This window comes from Mustela nivalis (assembly GCF_964662115.1).
Source record: "Mustela nivalis genome assembly, chromosome: 2".
In the NCBI taxonomy this organism is placed as follows: domain Eukaryota; kingdom Metazoa; phylum Chordata; class Mammalia; order Carnivora; family Mustelidae; genus Mustela; species Mustela nivalis.
The window spans coordinates 165,680,926-165,701,477 of NC_139021.1; positions in this window are offsets into that span (position 1 = coordinate 165,680,926).

The following is a 20,552-nucleotide window of genomic DNA, read 5'->3' on the forward strand; positions in this document are numbered from 1 at the left end:
CTTTAAAAACAAAGGAGGCCAAGGGGAGAGATTGGCCACTACAGAGATGCCATAGATTGCCACTGAGGCTTATGAATTTTATATCAACTGGTACTGTTAATGGCTTGAGTGGACATTAGTTAATGATGTAATACAGTTACTATGGAATGATTATAACTAAATCCCAACAATTAACTTTATAGGCAAACAGGAAGTGAAGAAAAAGATATAAAATTTAACAGTGCAATTGCATAATTAATCAAAAACAAAAAGAAATGATGGGCTTTTAAGAAAATCTCTACATTGCCCCCATTCACTGCAGGGAGAAGGAGGAACTTCTAGCATGTAGCTATGAAAAGCAAGTCATTTTAGGGGTATCCAGGTGACTCAGTTGGTTAAGTATCTGCCTCCTAATTTCAGGTCGGGTCATAATCTCGGGATTCTGTGACTGAACCCCACATTGTGCTCTGTGCTAGGCGTGGAGCCTTCTTAAGGTTCTCTCTCTCCCTCTCCCCCTCCCCTCTCTAAAAATAACTTAAGTCAATAAAAAGTGAGTGATTCTACCCTCAGCACAGAGAATTATTTACGGGAAACAGCTGACACAATGAAACTCACCCCTGTCCTGATCCCAGCATCATGTAATAGTGCAGGATTCTGAGCTGCCTCTCACCTAGCCATCTGGTTCTGTTATTCACATAATCTTCTCGTTCACGTCTTCTAGATTCTGTCTACAAAATCCTCAAACATGTCCTTACACACCTGATCTTCTGCAGCTGGAACTTAGGAAATGAGGAAAATGTAGTAGTTAGGTAAGGGTAAGAAGCAGGAAGCCTGCATGCCCAGCTGCTTGCTTGCACCTTATCTCCATTTGTCTCTTCTGCCATCCAACAGGCATAAACTGCAGAAGCCTGTATGGCTACCTGTTCTCAGCACCTGTTCTCAGCTGGCCGCCCCCAGCCCTTAACTTCTAGCACTGTCCCTTAAGAAAAACCGGCTTTGCCAGAGCCACATTTACTCAAACTGGGAGCTGTTTTAATGCACATGAAGTTCATTCCTTGGCCTTGCAGAGATCTTTTCCATATAATGAACACTGTTTTTAAAGAGTAAAAAGTGCTTCTCCTTTATGCCTTTGACATGAAAGGAGTCTTAAACGTCAGAGGCTAACATGGAACATGGACCATTATCGGGAATGTGCTAACACAAATGTGCACTAATGTGGGGCTTGCATTCAACCTGCCTCAAGTCGTCCTGAGAGAAAAAATCCAGGGAAAAATATCTAAACTCCTATTTACATAGAGCCCATGACACCAAAATGACCTTCTGAGAACAATCTGAAAAATAAACATTCAGGGGCTAGGGGCATAACAATTTCCCTAACACAAGAACTTGGATGAGAGACATCTAAGGAGGTGGGGGGTCTAGAAAGAGTGACAATTCTGTTACAGTGACCATGCTTCAGTCTCATGAAGCAGAGGTCAGAGAGCAGTTGCTTTACCAGACTTGGCGAAGAACGGCATCATTCGAATCGCTATTCTGTTAGTCAGGTCAGCCTCCCCTGGAGCACCGAGGGGCCACAGAGCGCCAATCCTTGGTACACGTGGTGACTCACATGTTAACAGTCCTCCAGCAAATGTCTGTTGTTAACACAGACGCACATGGCTAGATTTTTCAGCTTATTCCGACTCATCCAGAAAACAATCTGAAGATTTGAGAAGTCCAAAATGGAGCTGAAAGTTAAGTAAAATGTTACTACATATTTCACACCAAACTTTATTCTCGATAATGAGAAATGACATCTTTTATTTGGACTACATTAAGCCCAAGCACAGACAATGTATTTAAATAAAAGTAAGTTCATTCTTTGACCAGGCTGTTGGCTAGAGAAGTTAGACCTTGACACCCCCTTTCCTTTTGTGCCACAAACATTAATGATTTTATAAAAGGGAACTAGGTTAATCATTTAGCAAAGATGAGCTGAATATTTCCTCCTGTTATTTTGCCAGATAGGTAACATGCTGTCTTACTTTAAAATCGATCTTAACTATATTTTCTATTGTGTACTTCTGGTTGCTTTGTGTACTAACTTATTTTATGCAAGTCACTGAGCAGTCCCCACTAAAATGAGATTGATTCTGAATCTCTCTCAAGCAACCCCTCCTTGTTTTTATATTTTTAAAGTCAGTATTAAAAAAAATCTTGCAAAATTCAATTTATGATTAGTCTTTACCTAGAGAGCTGTAGTTTCCTAAAAACGTCTTTCATTTCTGAAACATAAAAGGTAGGAGACAGGAGTTTTTTTTTTTTTTTTTTTTTCTCCACATAATTTTATAAAATGAAAATCTAAAAAGCATTTAAAAAAAAAAAGAGAAGGCATTTCTTTCTTCACATTCATTTCCTCCTTGAGGAATAGAAATACTATTTCTGAAGGATTTCATAGTAATTATTTGTTCAGGCTTAATCTAAAATAAAACAAGCCACTGGAAATATTTTATATTATTTATGAAAATTGGTATTTTAATATATGATTCAAATGAAAGGTATTTTCCTTCGGTTTGTTTTCCCAGAATGAAACATCATTTCAGATATCTTCTTAAATAAAATCTCAAGATGATACTTAGCCAATGCTAGATGAATTTTTTAGAGGTAGGAGGGACAAAGGAATTGAGAGAGAGAGAATCCTAAGCAGGCTCCATGCCCAGTATGGAGCCTGAGGCAGGGCTAGATCATGGGATCTGAGATCTGAGGTCATGACCTCAGCTGAAATCAAGAGTCAGACACTTAACTGACTGAGCCACCCAGGTGCCCTAAATGAAATTCTGTAGCATAGTAAATGTTTATATGCTACAAAACAGTAACATAATACTTTGCCACTTTTATCTAACCATCTACCAAATATTTAGTTAGCACCTACTATATGCTGGGTACTCTTCTAGGTGCTGTTTATATTTACTGTTGCATTTACTTTTACGACGGTCCTTTTCAAACCTAATATAATTTACCCCACTCCCAAACCAGCTTTAAAATATCTTTAAATAATACTTAAAAAATAAAAATAAGATTATCTTGTCCTGGGTATTTGAGTTTTAAAGATCTTAAGTTGAACATGATATATTTCCTGTTAACTCTATTCATTCTAAAAATCAAACGGGAATTAAACACAGTTTATACTATAAAGTGTGTATCTAGAATTATTTCTTATATTTATGAAGTAAAGCTTGAGTATAACAAGTATTTTAAAGCAAATAGGCATAGGACTGCATATTGGTCTTGTCTATATGGGATTTCTTCAGCTAGATTCCTCCATTTCTCTGGTATAGAGCATGTATCATACCTTTGCTCTCATGCTTTGAATTTGCAGCCTACAGTCACATTTCATAACTGTTCTTTGTGACAGGCCCCCCAAATTTTCAGAATTTGGTGGATGAGGCCACTAGTTTTGGCCCTCATGAATTTCTCTTATTAGAATGCACTTTCTTCATGTTTTCCTGCAATTAATACCAGCACTGTAGGGGTTCCTGGGTGGCTCAGTCTTAAGCATCTGCCTTCTGCTCGGGTCATGATCTCAGGGTCCTGGAATCAAGCCCCGTACTGGGCTCCCTGCTCAGCGAGAAGCCTGCTTCTTCTTCTCCCACTCCCCCTGGTTGTGTTCTTTCTCTCTTACTGTGTCTCTCTCTGTCAAATAAATAAATAAAAATCTTTAAAAAACAAAAACAAGAATAAAACACCAGCATTGTAAAAATCTCCATGCTGTGAAATTGCATGTGTTTGTGTGTGTGTGTGTGTGTGTGTGTGTGTGTGTGTGTGTACCTGCACACTGTTGCATAGTGGGTTAAGAGCTTAGTTGTAGAATAACCAAATAAACTTTTCTCTGAATCGTGGTTCAATACCTTCCAGAGCATGATCTGTAAACTCCTTGGTCCTCAATTACCATGGCTTTCAAATGGGCTTGTTATATAACTTCACAGGACTGTTTGGAGTATTACAAAGTTCATTCATTGGACCCAAGGGCCCTCAGTAAATAGCAGCATTTTTTAATTCTTGAATAGGAAACTACCTGTAATCTCAGTTGGTGAGGACAGGAGGGATGGTTCTCATAAATACAGTAAAGGCCTGGGGGCGCCTGGGTGGCTCAGTGGGTTATGCCTCTGCCTTCAGCTCAAGTCATGATCCCAGAGTCCTGGGATCGAGCCCTGCATCGGGCTCTCTGCTCCGCGGGGAGCCTGCTTCCTCCTCTCTCTCTGCCTGCCTCTCTGCCTACTTGTGATCTCTGTCTGTCAAATAAATAATTAAAATCTTAAAAAAAAATAAATATAGTAAAGCCCTCTTAAATATTTCTTAAAGTGAATGCCTTTACTCTATATTCTATGTAAAAAAATTCTCAGCACTCCCAATATCAGAAATAATTCTAGTGATTACCCAATTACTGATGAATGCATAAAATATGTTCCCATCCAACACTGACACTTCACCTTTCATAATTCTCCCTTGGAGAAGATACTCCAACTATTTGAATAATTGCCAAATGATTTCAGCATTTAGACCTCATTTTCCATAGTTCATTAATGATAGTATAAGGATTGTGTCAGTTTAAAAAGTTAATATTTATAACAGATAGTTCAGTAAAATTGTAAAAACCATTTGGATATCTCATTTTAAAAAAAGTTGTACCAGGAGATTTACTTTTATTTCATGCTTTTATGAACTTGTTCTTCTCAACATTTTAAGAAAAAATAGTGTCAAGTTCTGACTTGGTTTAAGATTGAAGCAAATTACTCTGTCATCGTTAATTAAAAGAGAAGACATTCTGAAACACATTGTTTGTTTTTAAACCTCAATCTGACATGCTGAGGAAAGCAATTAAGCAGCAAGGTCTGCCACCAGGAACAGCAGCCCAGCCCAAGGGACGCAGAGCATTTGTGGAGCATTTGTGGAGAACCATTTAATAACTATAGTCCCCTCATTTCCATCGAACCAGGCTATGTTCTCAGAAATAAAATGCAGTTTTTAATTTTACTTCAGTAATAACACTGTCTTTCTTTTCTTAAGGCATCAAACAAATACTGTACAGCAGTGTATTCACCAGGGTCACCCATGGCTCAAGGATGGGTCATAGGAAGCTTCTGGGAAGTCAGCAGAGGTGAGGCAAATCCCACTTGCAAAAAAAATTTTTTTAATTAAAAATGAAAAATGCTCCCTAGTGAACAAAACATTAACAAGTGATAACCGATTTCCTGTTTTCAAATTCCCCCAATCCTCAAATAGGAGAGCTGTGCATGGATTGATTCTGAGGAAGATCCTGAGGAAAGCAGGTACCATCTTTCAGCTGATTTTCACACTACTAGCAAGGGATGATTTGGTGGCAAACGGGTAACTAAACCAAGACAAAGGCCATAATCTGGAAGTGTGGTTATTATGGATTTAATGACGTTTCCAGTTCCCTAGACCTGAGTCTGAGTGCTGCTGACAAGAGCCAGGAGGCAATGAGTAATGCTTCTCTATTTAGCCGCATTTCAATTACCCTCAGCCTCCCCCCAGAGGACCAACTATAGGCTTTATGGTTGGGCCTAACTCAAATGTCAGGGTTGCGGGAGCCTTGGGTGTCACTAACCTCAGTTCTAAACTATTATTTTGTAATTGGATATGTTTATATCTCTGAGTCCCAGGGTCTGGAGAGTCCTGTTCAAACTCTCGTAGTGTTCAAGTTTTCCTTGATATTTTTTTCTATCTTCATCAAACTTATATGCTTTTATAAAACCACAGAATAAATAAATCTGACATATATTTTAAAATTTAGTCATTCCATGTACTTTTCACAGTCCAATTTTATTGCATCAAAAATGTCTCCCAGCCATTAGACATTAAGAATAATGTATCATCTCCCTTCTCAGACAGTTGTGAATTAAAACATGGTATGAAAGATGGTAGGGTGAAAAAAATCCCCAAAAGTCTATGCTGGGCTCGAATCAGAAAGATTTTAGCTAATTCCAAATAGCTTAGAATAAGTGTGTTTCTTTTGTCATTAGCAAGATACAGAAGGCCCCAGGGTTGATTCATAAAGCATCATGGTGGCAGCAGTAACCCAAGTGCTTCCATCTTGCTTGTTAGCTATCTTCAGTTGGCTGCCACAGCTCTCGCCTACGCTCTCTGGATCATGACAAATCACACGCTGGCTGCCCAAGCAGCCGGCCTGCTCCTGCACATCTGCTCCATGGTAGGAAGGAAACCCTGTCCTCCTGCAACTCTTCTGTAAGTTCTCTGTCTACCTCTCCCATCTTCCCTTTGCCCACACCTGCTTTCTCTTAGTGGATACTCTCTTCCTTCTTCTAGGATTCACTGACCTACTCTAGGTCCAAAATAACCTCAAGGTAGGCTAGGAAATTCATATATTATCTGAGTTCTTAGCCTTTCTAAGCAATGAAGGGAGCACAGAGAGAGTCAAAAGATAGGACACTTTAGTTCCAATAGTGCCAAATGTGGAGTCCTAGCCATTGAAACGTCAATGGTCTACACAGAGGATCCAGTATATATGCTAAAGTAAAAAGAGTGGAAAGAACACTCTGAATGGGAGAGACAGCAAGGGGTCTTTAGAACAGGCTTTTCCTATAGCCCAATGTTATCAATGGTTATCAAGACCTAGCTAGAGGCCAAATGCCAAAGTACTCCATTCGCTTAGGAAATTGTCTGGGAAACTGCACTAAAAGATAATCAGAAATACAGTTCAGAAGTTCCGCTGCTGCTTGGCAGAGAAGGGTTTTAAAAACACATGTGTTCATGGGGTGCCTGGGTGGCTCAGTTGGTTGAGTGTTCGACTCTTGTTTTCAGCTCAGGTCATGATCTCCGGGGTCTGGGATCAAGCCCCACTTCAGGCTCTGTACTCAGCAGAGTCTGCATGAGTTCTCTCTCTCCCTCTGACTGTCCTCCCACTCACCCCCTCTTTGTCTCTCTCTCTCTCTCAAATGAATAAATAAAATTTTAAAAAGGATAAAGAAAACCTGTGTGTTTGCTTATGAATGTCCTCTATGATGGGACATCCAAAAAAAGCTTTGGTATTTAAATGCCCAGCGTTTGGAAAGGGAAACTAGAAACAGATATGATTTTAATGAAATATCATCATTAGCTTATTTCTTTCAACGATGGAAGTTCTGTTTCTAAAATTTCATAATTTCAACCTGATTACTGCAGAGTTCCGTAAGTTCCTTTGTTTACATTATGATTTGAGAGGCATCTCGGATTTTGAAAGCTGTTTTTTTCCCTGCAGATTATTTATGGGTGTTTTTATATGAGAATTCACAGAGTCATAGAATATCAGATAGGAAATAAAAGCAGTATTCAAATCCAATACTTCTGGTCCCTGGAAACCCAGGTGGGAACAGAGTGGAGAGCTGAGGCCTTCAGTCTTGGTTCTGAAGGTATTGTTACACTGTGAGAAAACAAACACAAGATTGGAAGATTCAGACCTTATCCTCAGGGTGTAAATGTTCTACTGGAGACATCTACCTGGTAGATTCTAATATCATGAAACAATTTAGTGATGAACCTCACAAGAATTTTAGAGCAGTAGTCCAGAGAAAGGGTTATGGACGTAAGGAGAAAGATTTCTACATCTGAGAGTTCTCCCTAAGGAGGAGAATACAAGTAATACAAAATAATAGAGTCCTGCCTGAAAATTATGAGCATTAAGAGGGTTCATTGCTCAGTCAATTTTGGATTTGTTCTTTTTTTCCCACAGTCCAAGTGCATAACAAGTTACTTACTGCACAAATATGTACCTACCTTTCAGCCAAAGAAATAGAATGTTACTTATTGAGTTTAAGCCATCTATAAACTCTCTCAATATTTCATGTGATTATTTCCAAAACATATTCCTGGCCATCCAAAATACTGGAAACTATGGCATCAATGTCATCAAAGATAGGATTTCCAAATTGCTCGGAGGATACAAATGGCTAGTCACTCATGAAAATATATTGTATTACATCAAAACAGCCCCACATGATAAAACATTATAGCATTTATCTGAATTTGGGTATAAATTTAAAGTTCAGGTTAATGGTTTCCACCCTTAATACTAGGTAATGTGTTACCCACTTTGCACAAACTTTTTGTCTCCTTTTCTAAGGTAAGGAAATTATACCTCTGAGGAACTGGAATGGTTGAATAAGAAGCACACATGAAAACTAGGGTAGTTTGGATATAAACTCAGTCCTTCTGGCTCTAAATCTAGGTCTGTTTCTCTAGTATTACCAACTTTCTCATAGACATTTCAAAGCTTATGCTCTGTGGACATTCTGGACTATTTTCTAATATTGATTTGTTGTACATCTGTGTTTGAGGGCAAGCTAAATAACCTGTATAAAAATCAATTTGCTTAATGAAAAATAGAAATAATATCATAATATATATTTTGTTATTGGGTTATTCCAAATAGTAAATAAAATTATTGTGAAGTGCCCAGCCCAGTATCTCACACCAGCAAATACTCAATAAATGGCAGTTATTATTGTCTTTATTCTTAGAGAAGATGACTTGAAAATTCAAAAACAAGCAGTGTACAGATTCCTGGTACACTGGCTCAGTGGGTTAAGCCTCTGCCTTTGGCTCAGGTCATGAAACCAGGGTCCTGGGATCAAGTCCCACATCAGGGTCTTTGCTCCAAGCTCCCGTTGCTTTGTGCTTTCTCTCTCACTCTCTCTCTGATAAATAAATAAATGGAACCTTAAAAAAATGCAGAAACAAAGAGTGCTTATTTGAATTGTCTTTGTAAGAGGTAGAGTCTGCTCATGGGGTGAATGATGTGGATGTCATATATAAAGGAGTGAACCTTTGTGAGTGCTGGGGAGTTAGGTTGACATAATTGAAATTATGTTTGGCCTCTGATCTTGTTTATTATATATTACATAATTCTCTATATGTATAATGTAAAATGAAATATGCACATATTAATGCATGCACATGTATATGCATGCATGTATTGTTCTTAAAGAGTAAATCTTGGTTCTTGCTTTTTCTTGCTTCAGCTCAGGACTAATCCAGGCCAGTTCAGGGGCATGGTGGATGACATGCTTGTCCCCTCAATGCAAAATGTTTCTAGTGGCAAACCTGCAAACTATTTGAAAATGAAATCTTTTTTTTTTTTTTTTAAGATTTTATTTATTTATTTGACAGAGAGAAGGAGGGGCACAAGCCTCCTTCGGCAGGCAGAAGGAGAATCAGTCTCCCCACTGAGCAGGGAGCCAGACGTGGGACTCGATACCAGGACCCTGGGATCATGACCTAAGGCAGGCGTTTAACCAACTGAGCTGCCTAGGTGCCCCTGAAAATGGAATCTTAAAGTTAATTCTAATTTGTGTTTTGCATGCAAAACCTTTCATTCCCAGGCAGGCTGAGGAGACTGTGGAGCCCTCAAACAGTGAGTTGCTTGCAAAGAGCTCTAGGAGGAACAATCCCGTGCTATGGATAGTAAGAGTCGTGGTCTTTCCTGAGGGAAACTCTAAAAACAGCCCACACATGTAAAGCATTTGTTCATTCTCCGGCCCAGATAACCAGTGAGAGGAAGCTGGAGTCAACTCAGTGACATTTTAATACAGAACTTTACAAACTGGATATTGCTGACATCAACTTCCACAAACCCCTTGGGCCTTTCTTTCAACCAAACACAAATACTGAAGTGCACAAGAGCATATGAAGAGAAGTTGTTTGGAATATTTCTTTTTTAAAAGATTCTATCTATCTATCTATCTATCTATCTATCTATTATTAATAAGTAATAACTGAGCTACCCAGGCACCCCTGGAATATTATTTCATGTGGGAAGCAAAGGAAGATTTATAAGGAGACATCTGACCTTCTCTAAGACACTTTTTGATATAATCTGTTTCACATTTTGCTCTTCCAAGAGATGTCTTTGAAAATTTCTCGAGAATGGATGACAATGATGAAATTTGTTGAGATCACAGACCATTGCCAGGCTTTCTGCTACCTCAAGAGAAAGTGTGGTTAAGAGAAGGTCAAGCTTGTTCCCTATCACGGGAAGAATACTTTAACCAGAAGCATCAAGACTCAAAGTTCTATCTTTTTCATAAAACCTCTGCCTATCTCCCCTCTCTTAACTTTGATCACACTTACTTGCTCTTGGAGCATACTCTAGTCACATTTGTCTTCTGCTTCTTAAATATACCAAAATTATGTCTCTATTGGATCTAAGCTTTATCTTCTTTCTAGGTTACCCTCCTCCTTTTCCTCTGTTTCATTTATTTCCATTATTCAAAATAATGCTCACATCTGAAGACAGAATATCTTGAAAGTCCAATATAAACTAAGTCCCCCTGTTTTTGATAGTGGTCTAGACTATTCCTTCATAAGAATTTGATACTGCATTTTGTGTTTGATGATTTAATATTTAGTCCCTCATTTCACTGGGAGTTAAGGAAGGCAAGAGTCTTATGTCTTTTACTCATGAATGTAGTTGCAGGACCGAGCACAGTGGCCAGGTCAGAGGTATAACTAATGTTGTTTGAATCAATAAATGAATAGGTACCATTAGTTTTTACTTCCTAATTTTCCATTTTGTAGAATCAGTTTGTTATGATTGTCTTGTTACTCCACCCCCCCCCCAGCCCATATTTTGTAAGCTCCATGATAGCAAGGCTGAATTTTTAAGCCTTTTGGAGACAAATACTATGCCTTTTTCTAAAGGACACCAATGGTATTTGTTGCTTGACATTTGAAGTGTTCTGACTATAAACTTTCAGTATCTCCTTGAGTAAGTTTACAAACATTATGGAGAGTTCTGTTTTTACTTAGGATGTTAAAAGCTGATGGAAACGCAATATGGGATGGCCACATTGAAAGAGATTGAATGGATGCTCGTGTGTGGGACTCCAGGATCCTGTGGTACAATATGAATTTATGCCAACTTCTAAAGCTGACCGCCTGTCTGATCTACATGCCTAGTGGCAAAAGAAGCAATGATACAGGTATGAAACAATGAGAGTTTATTCTTCAGGAAACTATTATTCATGATTATTATGAAATTGAAATCGAGTTTGAGAAACACTTGGGTAAGATGTTGAGATCACATGAGGTCGAGGGTCAGATCTGGAGAGGCAGAGACCAAAACAGCCAAGGTTTGCCAGGAGGCCCTAACCGCCAAGTTGGTGGCAAAGAAGACCCCTCCCCCAACTCCTGCACTTGACCTTTCATTTAAAGGCAGTTTCTATCTCTGGATTATGTGGATTTAATGAGGTACAGGTCAGTAATTCTGCTCTGTCTCCCTCAGGAGTGTTCCTCTGTTCTGAATAGTGATGAATCTGCTCAGCAATTTAACCAGGCATTTGCATGCCAATTGTGGGTCCAAAAAGCTCTGATGAAACTGTTGAAGAGAGATTTCCCCCCCTCATAAATATATTAAAACTAAAATAGGAGAAATGCTATGTCTATTCATATGAAGCTGAGATTTTTTGCTCAGTGATTTTAATGAATGCGTGGACTCACTTTAAGTTCCCCTTCCATGAATTGATTGCCAGATAAGAGCACTGACAAATCTCTGCAATATCCAGTTCCCCTGTTACACACACAAAAAAGGATTTCATTTCCATTCCCATTTGATTGGTGTAACATTCCAGTGCTCCATTAAGAAAATATAGAATCTGTATGCTTACAAACACCTCCCAACATTCTCGGACTTTTCTTCCTGGAAAACATTCTTTTTTGAAAAGACATTGTGCTTGGCTATCACCCACCCAGAGCTCCAAATAAAATGAGTAAATATGAACTTTAAAATAGTAGGAATGTCCATGGGGGCGCCTGGGTGGCTCAGTGGGTTAAGCCTCTGCCTTCAGCTCAGGTCATGATCTCGGGGTCCTGGGATCGAGCCCCACATTGGGCTCTCTGCTCAGCAGGGAGCCTTTCTTCTCTCTCTCTCTCTGTCTGCCTCTCTGCCTACTTGTGATCCCTGTCAAAAAAAAAAAAAAAAAAAATCAGTAGGAATGTCCAGAAGGGTAAAATTAAGTACTATTTGAAATCAATTTTGACCGGATCGTATACCAGAGTTTTCTATATTTCTCTTATTGCTTCATTTCAAAAAAACTAGCATAAAACAGGCTTTGTTTCTCAAATACCCAGGGACATTGGGAAAAGATAGATAGAACCAATATGGTGTCATATAAAGGCAAGAATGGAGGATCAAGTCCTTTTCTCTGGGATGTAATTGATTTATTCTCTGGAGACAGTTGCCTGGAAAGTCTCAACTAGTGCTAGAGCCTTGTTGATATTAACGAATTAGTACAATTAGAGAGCCACAGAACACTTGCCCAGAGCCACAAAACACACGTGCTCCCGGAAAGGCTCATCTGTCCACTGCTTTTTTTTTTTTTTTAAAGATTTTATTTATTTATTTCACAGACAGAGATCACAAGTAGGCAGAGAGACAGGCAGAGAGAGAGAGGAGGAAGCAGGCTCCCTGCTGAGCAGAGAGCCCGATGCGGGACTCGATCCGAGGACCCTGGGATCATGACCTGAGCTGAAGGCAGTAGCTTAACCCACTGAGCCACCCAGGCGCCCCTCTTCTGTCCACTGCTTATCCTAGCATCAAACCAGTTTAGTCTTAGGCATGTTTATAGATATGTTACTTATTTTAAAATAATTCTTCCAGAAGATTAGCAAGTAGGTCACCTGCATTTTAAAAATACCTGTAACCTTAACAATCCTCTAAATTGGGACATTAAGTGCCTCTTCCATGAAGAGCAAAATGACAATCTCCTATGATTTCAAAATTGGTAAAACAAATGAAAATCTAGCTTCAGTTCCTTTTATAATACAGGAAGAGCTACTTCTTTTTATTATGCAATTGTAACTCTGTCATATGTCCTATTTCAATTTTGCTTTGGTTCTCTGGAAGATCATTAGTGAGTTTTATGTCTCACGATCTTACAGTTCTTAAATGTAGACTTTTTGATCTCAGTTCTATTATTATTACTCATTATTGCTTAAGTCTTCCTTTTCCTTTGGAGATTATATTAGGTTTGCTTGAACTTTGTTTTTATTGTTTTAGTTTTTTTAGTTAGTAAGTTTTAGCCTGTTTTGGTATTTGTATATTGTTTTAAACAGACTTTAAGTGTTTTTTGAAAGCTCTTAATGAAAGAGGAGTAACTGATACTTATATATACACTGGGAATTTAGAGAAAGCAAAATAAATTCACATAAAACTCAAAGTTCCAGTAAAGAGAGCATCATGCATAATACACTCCTTGTGTCTCACAATACTTTCAACACAAGAGGTACCACATTATTTGAATCAGACCACTTGGATATGAAGGGAAGGGAGAGAAAGCCCCAATTATACTAATTTGATGACTTTGTAGAACCAACACATTGTCTTCAGAGGCATTATGCAAACTTATAATGCACAATGTAAACTACACCATTGGCTATTTTCTAAATCCTGCAGTGGAGGTGGGAAAGGCATGAAGCACTGGGGTTTAGAGTCAGATGTCTTGGTTTAGGGACATCAGTTCTTTCACAGCTGTCTTCGAGACTGTTAATAAGGTACCTGACCTTTGTCAACTGCATTGTCCTTAGCTGTGAAATGGAGAGAGTCATAAAATCTGCATTCACTCTTGTGTTCAATCAACTGTGACTTAGTACTTATTAGTGCAGGTGAATTTCATTTCTTATCAGAAATGTTTTGATGTTTTTATAAAGATTTGGTTATTTCATTTTAGAGAGAGAGAATGCAAGTTGGGGGTGGGGAGTGGCTGGGTGGAGGGAAAGAATCTCAAGCAGACACCCCCTTAACTCAGAGCCTGGGACATGGCTCCGTCTCTGGATTCCAAGACCATGACCCCAGTTGAAGCCAAGCAAGAGTTGGGTGCTCAACCAGCTGAATCACCCAGGCACCCCAGTTCACTTGATCTCTATGCTAGCCCTCTGATTTTGGTAAAAACAGTGGAGGGAACCTAGTGTTCAGGAAGAAAGCCAGGTTGAGTAACTGGACCAAGATCACATAGTTAACAAGAGGCACAGGGGCTCTAAAATGATATTCAAAACCATGCTTTGGAAATGTAAAGTGTATGTGTGTTCCTTCAGCCAGCACCTCATCTGGGAAGTTTTTGTTTACCTCTTTCCTGAGGGCACACCTGCCCTTCCTTTGTGTTTCCCTAGCTGAACCCTGCTTCTACCCTTACTGCAGGACAATCATCTATGTCTGTTTCCTCTCACTAGACCTTAATATGTTTGAAGGAAGGGACTGTATATAACCTTTGCACCATCAGCACCGCTATTATAATAACTCAATCAACATTTGCTTAATGAGTAAATGAGTATGTGAATGAATTAATGTAATTTGCTTCATGTTTAGATTACTCCAAAGCAGACACCCATCTGTGTGAGACTGTCATAGGTGTAGCAGACTTGGCTGTTTTTCTTCCCAGTACCCCTTTGACTTTCATTCTCTCTTACATAACTTTTATTTTACTTTGGTCAGTGATGTGGCAAACTCAAATATTCAATTTCCCAGTTTTTTTGAAGGTAAGAGAAGCCAAATGACAGTACTTTCCTAGGAAATGTAAGCAAATATCTACTGGGAATTTCTGGAAACAGTTTAGTTTTCTAAGGCAAGCATTACCATTACTTGTTGCCTCTTTCTTGTCTTCAATCGGAAATACTGACAAGAGCCAAAAGGAGAAGACTATTTGCAAGGTGAGAAAGAAATCCCTGAACTAAGTTATAGGAAAATAGAAGGAGCCTGGTTCTTTGAGCAGCTGCACAAGCCCAGGATTACCTTCCTCTGGGTTTTCATTACATGACGAATATCAATAATCTCCATTTGGCTAAGCCATTATAATAAGTTTTCTGTTACATACAGTCTAATAAAATCCATAACTGACAGCATCTAAAATATTGCTTGAACTAATTGCACTGGAGAGAACAAATAAATGCATGTGTGACTATGGCAGTGAACAGGAAATTTTCTATTTTGTTTCCAAAACTTAATTAGTATAGGACTCGGGATCCATTTCTAGGAAGAACTGATAAATTTTGCAGCGCACTTTGCTAGGATTAAGTGATCATTTCTGTGAAGTTCTTGAATGCAGCATGCCCATGGACTGTTATGCCGGATACTGCTAATATCCTCTGGTAAGATTTTGTCTTTTAAATATGCACAAATTCATGTCCAGTCCCAGCTCCTACTTGAAGGAGAGATATGTATGGAAGAAAGCAACATTGGACTAAAAAGTAAAAGTCATCTGTTACAGACTTAGTTTTTGTCACTTGATGGCCAAGTTATGTAATTTTTAAATGAGTTTAAAATCACTGAGGAAAGCAGCCACCACCTGTCACCCATTTTCCACTGCAATTGAGACCTTAGCCTGAAATTAAAACTCCTCTGTTTCCTCATTTACCCTTCCAACTGCTGCCTACTGAGACTCATGGAATTGGCATCTTAAAGGAACCCACACATCCCTTCACACTCTTGAAAACCACAGCCAACCACCCCTGCTTTCTCGCAATTGTTCCCAGGACTGCTTGTCTTGAGCTGTCACCATTATTCACACAACACCCCCACTGAGCAGGGATCAAGAGAGTGAATTGTCTGAGCTTGCTCATGAGTAAGTTGAGTTATAAACTCAGGAAAATTGAGTTTTGTAAAGAGAGAGAGCCCGGGGTTTAACAGATTGTATTTCTGAGAAGATTTGGAGACGGCTGAATTCTCTTTGCTCATCATTTGGTGAATGATCAAAACATCCTCTGGGAAGATGTCCCCATAGAGGCAGTAATTGCTATGGTCATCCTTCCTCCCCATCACCATCTGGAGATCCCATGCTTTCAACCACACAACATATGTAAGGACATGCTCTCAATGGTAAATATCATGACAATTATAACTGTAAATCAGATTGTTGCTGGGGCCTCTGACCCTAAAGATCTAGGCAAAATTGCCTTAAATATAGGACACACACAATTCCATGGCCTGTGGGGGTCCCGAGATCCCCAAAAGATTTCTGTGAATTTCATGGGGGCTTCAATTTCCTTGACCTCTCTTGCTTCTTGGGGCTGCTATCTTTGTTTGCTTCCTAGATACTGATCCAGATTTTAAATTCAATCCTTCAATGCATTCGCCATCAATGGCACAACTGCACAGTTCACTCGCTTTTTTTTTTTTTAACATAGGGGTCATGAAGAAATCATCAATTATGTGACAAACCATATAGTAATCAATTTGATGGCTTTCATTAGACATTTCCCCCCTGTAGTCCTTTTTAGCACCCTACAACCCAGAACCCAGAGCCTCCTCTGACAATTTCTCCTTCGTCTTGTGTAGTCAACTTTTCACTTTGCCCTGGACTCACCATCAGAGAATATACTTGGATAAGAACACAATAGTCATGCATCATCAGATCTTCAACAATGAAGAGACTCTGAAATCCTGGCTCTGTGTGTGTGTGTGTGTGTGTGTGTGTGTAATAGGTATATCAGTAAGGATCTTTCCATTCATAATAGTCTGTGAGTTTTAGAAATTATGATCAATAAGGTACCAGATATTCTAATACACTGGCATCCAAACCACTTTTGCTAGATTAACTTTTTCCATTTGAATGACATCAAATCTATATTCAGACCAAAGTCTTAACATTAGTCCAACCACTGGAATTCTTCTGAAACTTGAGTGTTTTTACAGTACCCTACCTCAGCATAATATGGAAGTGCAGAGAATTTGAAATTATGTCTTATTGGGTTAGCATGCATTGTTGAGACATAAGTCATTTTTCTATATCCTAAACTGGTACACATATAGTCTGCTTTAAGAAAATTTCCAGCCCAAATCCCTAAGTTTACACCCTGAGAAAGCCGATACATAACAGATATAATACCTTTCTCCTCATTATCAAGAATATTTGTGATTTATTACACAATAAAGATTATAACTATATATAACATGAACATGTTAATGTAGCCAAATATAACATAAAACAACAATTTTAGCACCTACTCCATGCTAGGCATTTTTTTAAGCTTTCATAGGAAATATCTCAGATAATGTCACAATCCAATGAAATCAGTACTTTTATCATCCCTACCTGTTTTACTTTCAAGGATTCAAAGCCTGAGTTTTAATCCTTAAGCTGTGTCCCACTCTTTTTTTTTTTTTTTAATTTAAATTCCATTCTAGTTAATGTAGAATATTGTATTAGTTTCAAGTGTACAGTATACCGATTCAGTAATTCTATGTATTACTCAGTGCTCATTGCAAAAAGTGTAATAGTAATCCCCTTCACCTAATTCATCCATTCTGCCCCCACCACCTCCCCTCTGGTAACTGTCAGTTCCTTCTCTGTAGTTAAGAGTCTGTTCTTGAGTTTGCCTTTTTTTTTTCCTTTGTTCATTTGTTTTGTTTCTTAAATGCAACATATAAGTGAGATAATATGGTATTTGTCTTTCTCTGACTGACTTATTTCACTTAGAATTATACTCTCCAGATCCAATCATGTTGTTGGCAATGGCAAGATTTTACTGTTTTATGGGTGAGTAATATTCCATTTACATATTACATCTTTTTTATCTGTTCTTTAGTCTATGGACACTTGACTTTAGGCTGATTCCAAATTTGGTTTTTGTACAGATGCTGTAATAAACTTTTGTCATAAATGTGTCTTTTTGAATTAGCATGTTTATATTATTTGGGTAAATGCCCAGTAGTGGAATTGATGGATCATAGGTTAGTTCTATTTTTAACTTTTTGAGGATCCTCCATACTTTCCCCACAGTGGCTACACCAGTTTGCTTTCCCACCAACAGTACATGAGCATTCCTTTTTCCCGACATCCTTGTCAACACTTGCTTCTTTGTCAACCTATTTTTCAGATAAGGAAACTGAGGCTCAGAGATATTAGATCAATACAGCCATAAATGAAAATGTGCAGAACTGAGATTTGAATACAGATTTGTATGAATCTCTACAGTACAGCTAACATTTCTAAAATTTGGTTTGCATGGATTTTTAATGAATATAGCTATTGAATAAAAGTGGCTCATATGGTTAGATGAAATTTTAATAGTTAAGGGAATTAATGAATTGAGTCAATATAGGGGTTGTAGGTTCAAACAAAGCCAAAAAGTATGTTTCCAACATATCCATTTCAATAATCTTTGCAACCATTGAATACTCAGACCAGATGAGTTCCTTATCCAAAGTGAATAAATAGTAGGTGTTCAACACTTATAAGCTTCTTGATTGTTATAACCAATCATTAGCAACTGCCCCACCCACAACTCCAGCATCAACTGCACTACTCAAGTGGGGAAGCTGTTGTAATGTTAACAGTCCATCTGTTCACTTGAGAAGAAAGAATCTATCTGCCAGTCTGATGTGTGTTGCTGTTACAACTTTAAATACAGAACCAGAGGTAGGCTCTGGTATTTCCCTCACTCTTTCTGGCATTTCCAGATGAAGAGAGATCCTAAAACAGACTATAATAAAGTTCATTATCCATCTGCATTTCAGATGCAATACACATTACTTAGGAACTCCACGCAAATCTCCAAGTGTTGCTTCATTAGGTAGTGTTATTATCTGAGAAGAAGAGTGTCCCAGTGACTAATAAATTATATCCAAAAGGCAGAGGTTACACTCTACTGTGACCGTGTCTTATTTTCTAAAGCCTTCACTCCACACTGGCCCTACTCCTCTGCTGCATTTGGTTGGGTAAATATTCTTCCCTTTTTGTGTTCCCTTTGGAACATAAGCATTGTGTGTGAATGTGTTTTTTGGAATAAAAATTATTCAGTGTTCCATTAATGAGATAATGTATTTATGTGTTATGACAATAAACACAGCTGCAAAATGGACCATAAAGAAAGAGATGACTTGCAGATTTCTCTGCCCAATGTGTCAACTGTAATTGAGAAATAAATTAAATGATCCATCTGTTTCCCATCATCTACTTCTTTATTTTTGTCAGTATCCATGGTTTTTAAAACCAGTCAGAATTATTTATACTAATTACTCACGAAAAAAAAGAAAATCCATATAGAAATTAAATGACTTTGTAATGCAATTTTGCCAACCCTTAACATACTGTGCTTCTTTCCAACTCTCAAATCTAATGACTATGATGAACTCTCTCTCCTTATTAATAGTTTTCACTTTATCATGCCAATACTATTGAATTTTCTCTTTATTACTGTCTTATAGGCACTGCTAAAATAATGTATCATATAATAGACTTAACAGTAATCTAATCTATTACCCCAGTAATGCTTGCCAAGGAAAAAGAAAACAAACAAACAAGGAATAAAAATAAAATAAGCAAGTGAGCAAAAAACCCATCTAATTCAGGTTACAATGGCAAGATTCAATCTGCTCACTAATAATATTCATAGGTTGGGGTTAAAATAGCCAACAGCCACTGGACCTAATTAAATATAATTGTACTATTTTTCCCCCTATTTCAATGTTATAATTATTCCACTGGAAAACCACAAATCAGTTCTGGAGAAAGCAGAAAAATCTTCTTTGTTTTCTCAAACATTTTCATGTTCATGCCTCTCCGCTCTAGAACCTTTGTTTGCTTGAGTTTCCCTGAGATAATCCTATATAGTATTTGTAGTGTTTGGGGTGAGAAGGAAGGGAATAAAAATGGGAAACTCTCCTTTAAAAGGCCTTTATTGGCATCATTTCCTTTTTCTTTTATTACAAATGAAATCTGTGTCCACCATTAAAAAGGAGTGAAGAACTAGAACATATAGAAAACCAAAAAGAAAAGAAATAGAAATCATCTATACCCTAATTACACAAGTAGAACCACTGCTAATTCTTGTTTATTCTGGTTGCATTTATCATCGATGCATTTTACACATATTTTTTTTAAATTGAGATGCTGTGAGATTGTTTTATAATATATTTTTCTCAATTAACAAGATGGTACATCTTCCCATGTCTATACATATAGATTTATATCATCATTTTAATGGTTGCATATATATAAGTTATGTGCCAATTTTCCATTGCTATATAGAGTTTAAACTTTGAACAACACAGGAGTTAAGGGCATTGACCCCCACTCAGTCAAATATCTGCATATAAATTTTGAATCCCCCAAAACTTAACTACTAGTAGCCTAGTGTTAACTGGAAGCCTTATCGATAACATAAAAAAGTCGATTAATATATATTTTGTGTTATATGTATCATATACTGTATTCTTACAATAAAGCCAGCTAGAAATAGTGTTATTAAGGAAATAATAAGAAAAAGAAAATACATTTATGATACTGTACTCTATCAGAAAAAATAATATGCATATAAGTGTTCCCATGCAGTTCAATCCTGTATTGTTCAAAGGTCAACTGTATTAGCTATGCGGGTATGGCCAGTGTATTTGGTTCAGTTTCTTTCTGATTGCTCTCCTGTAGTCTAGTGGGATGACTGATAGAGGATTTCCCTCTAAAGTGAGGATGCTTTTGACTCATGTTAGAAACGCTATGGATCAGTGACAGCAATTCTTCTATCCCAATCCAAGAAGTCACTTTTCCCCCTAGATTTTTGGAAGTATAATTGACAAAGAAAAATTATAT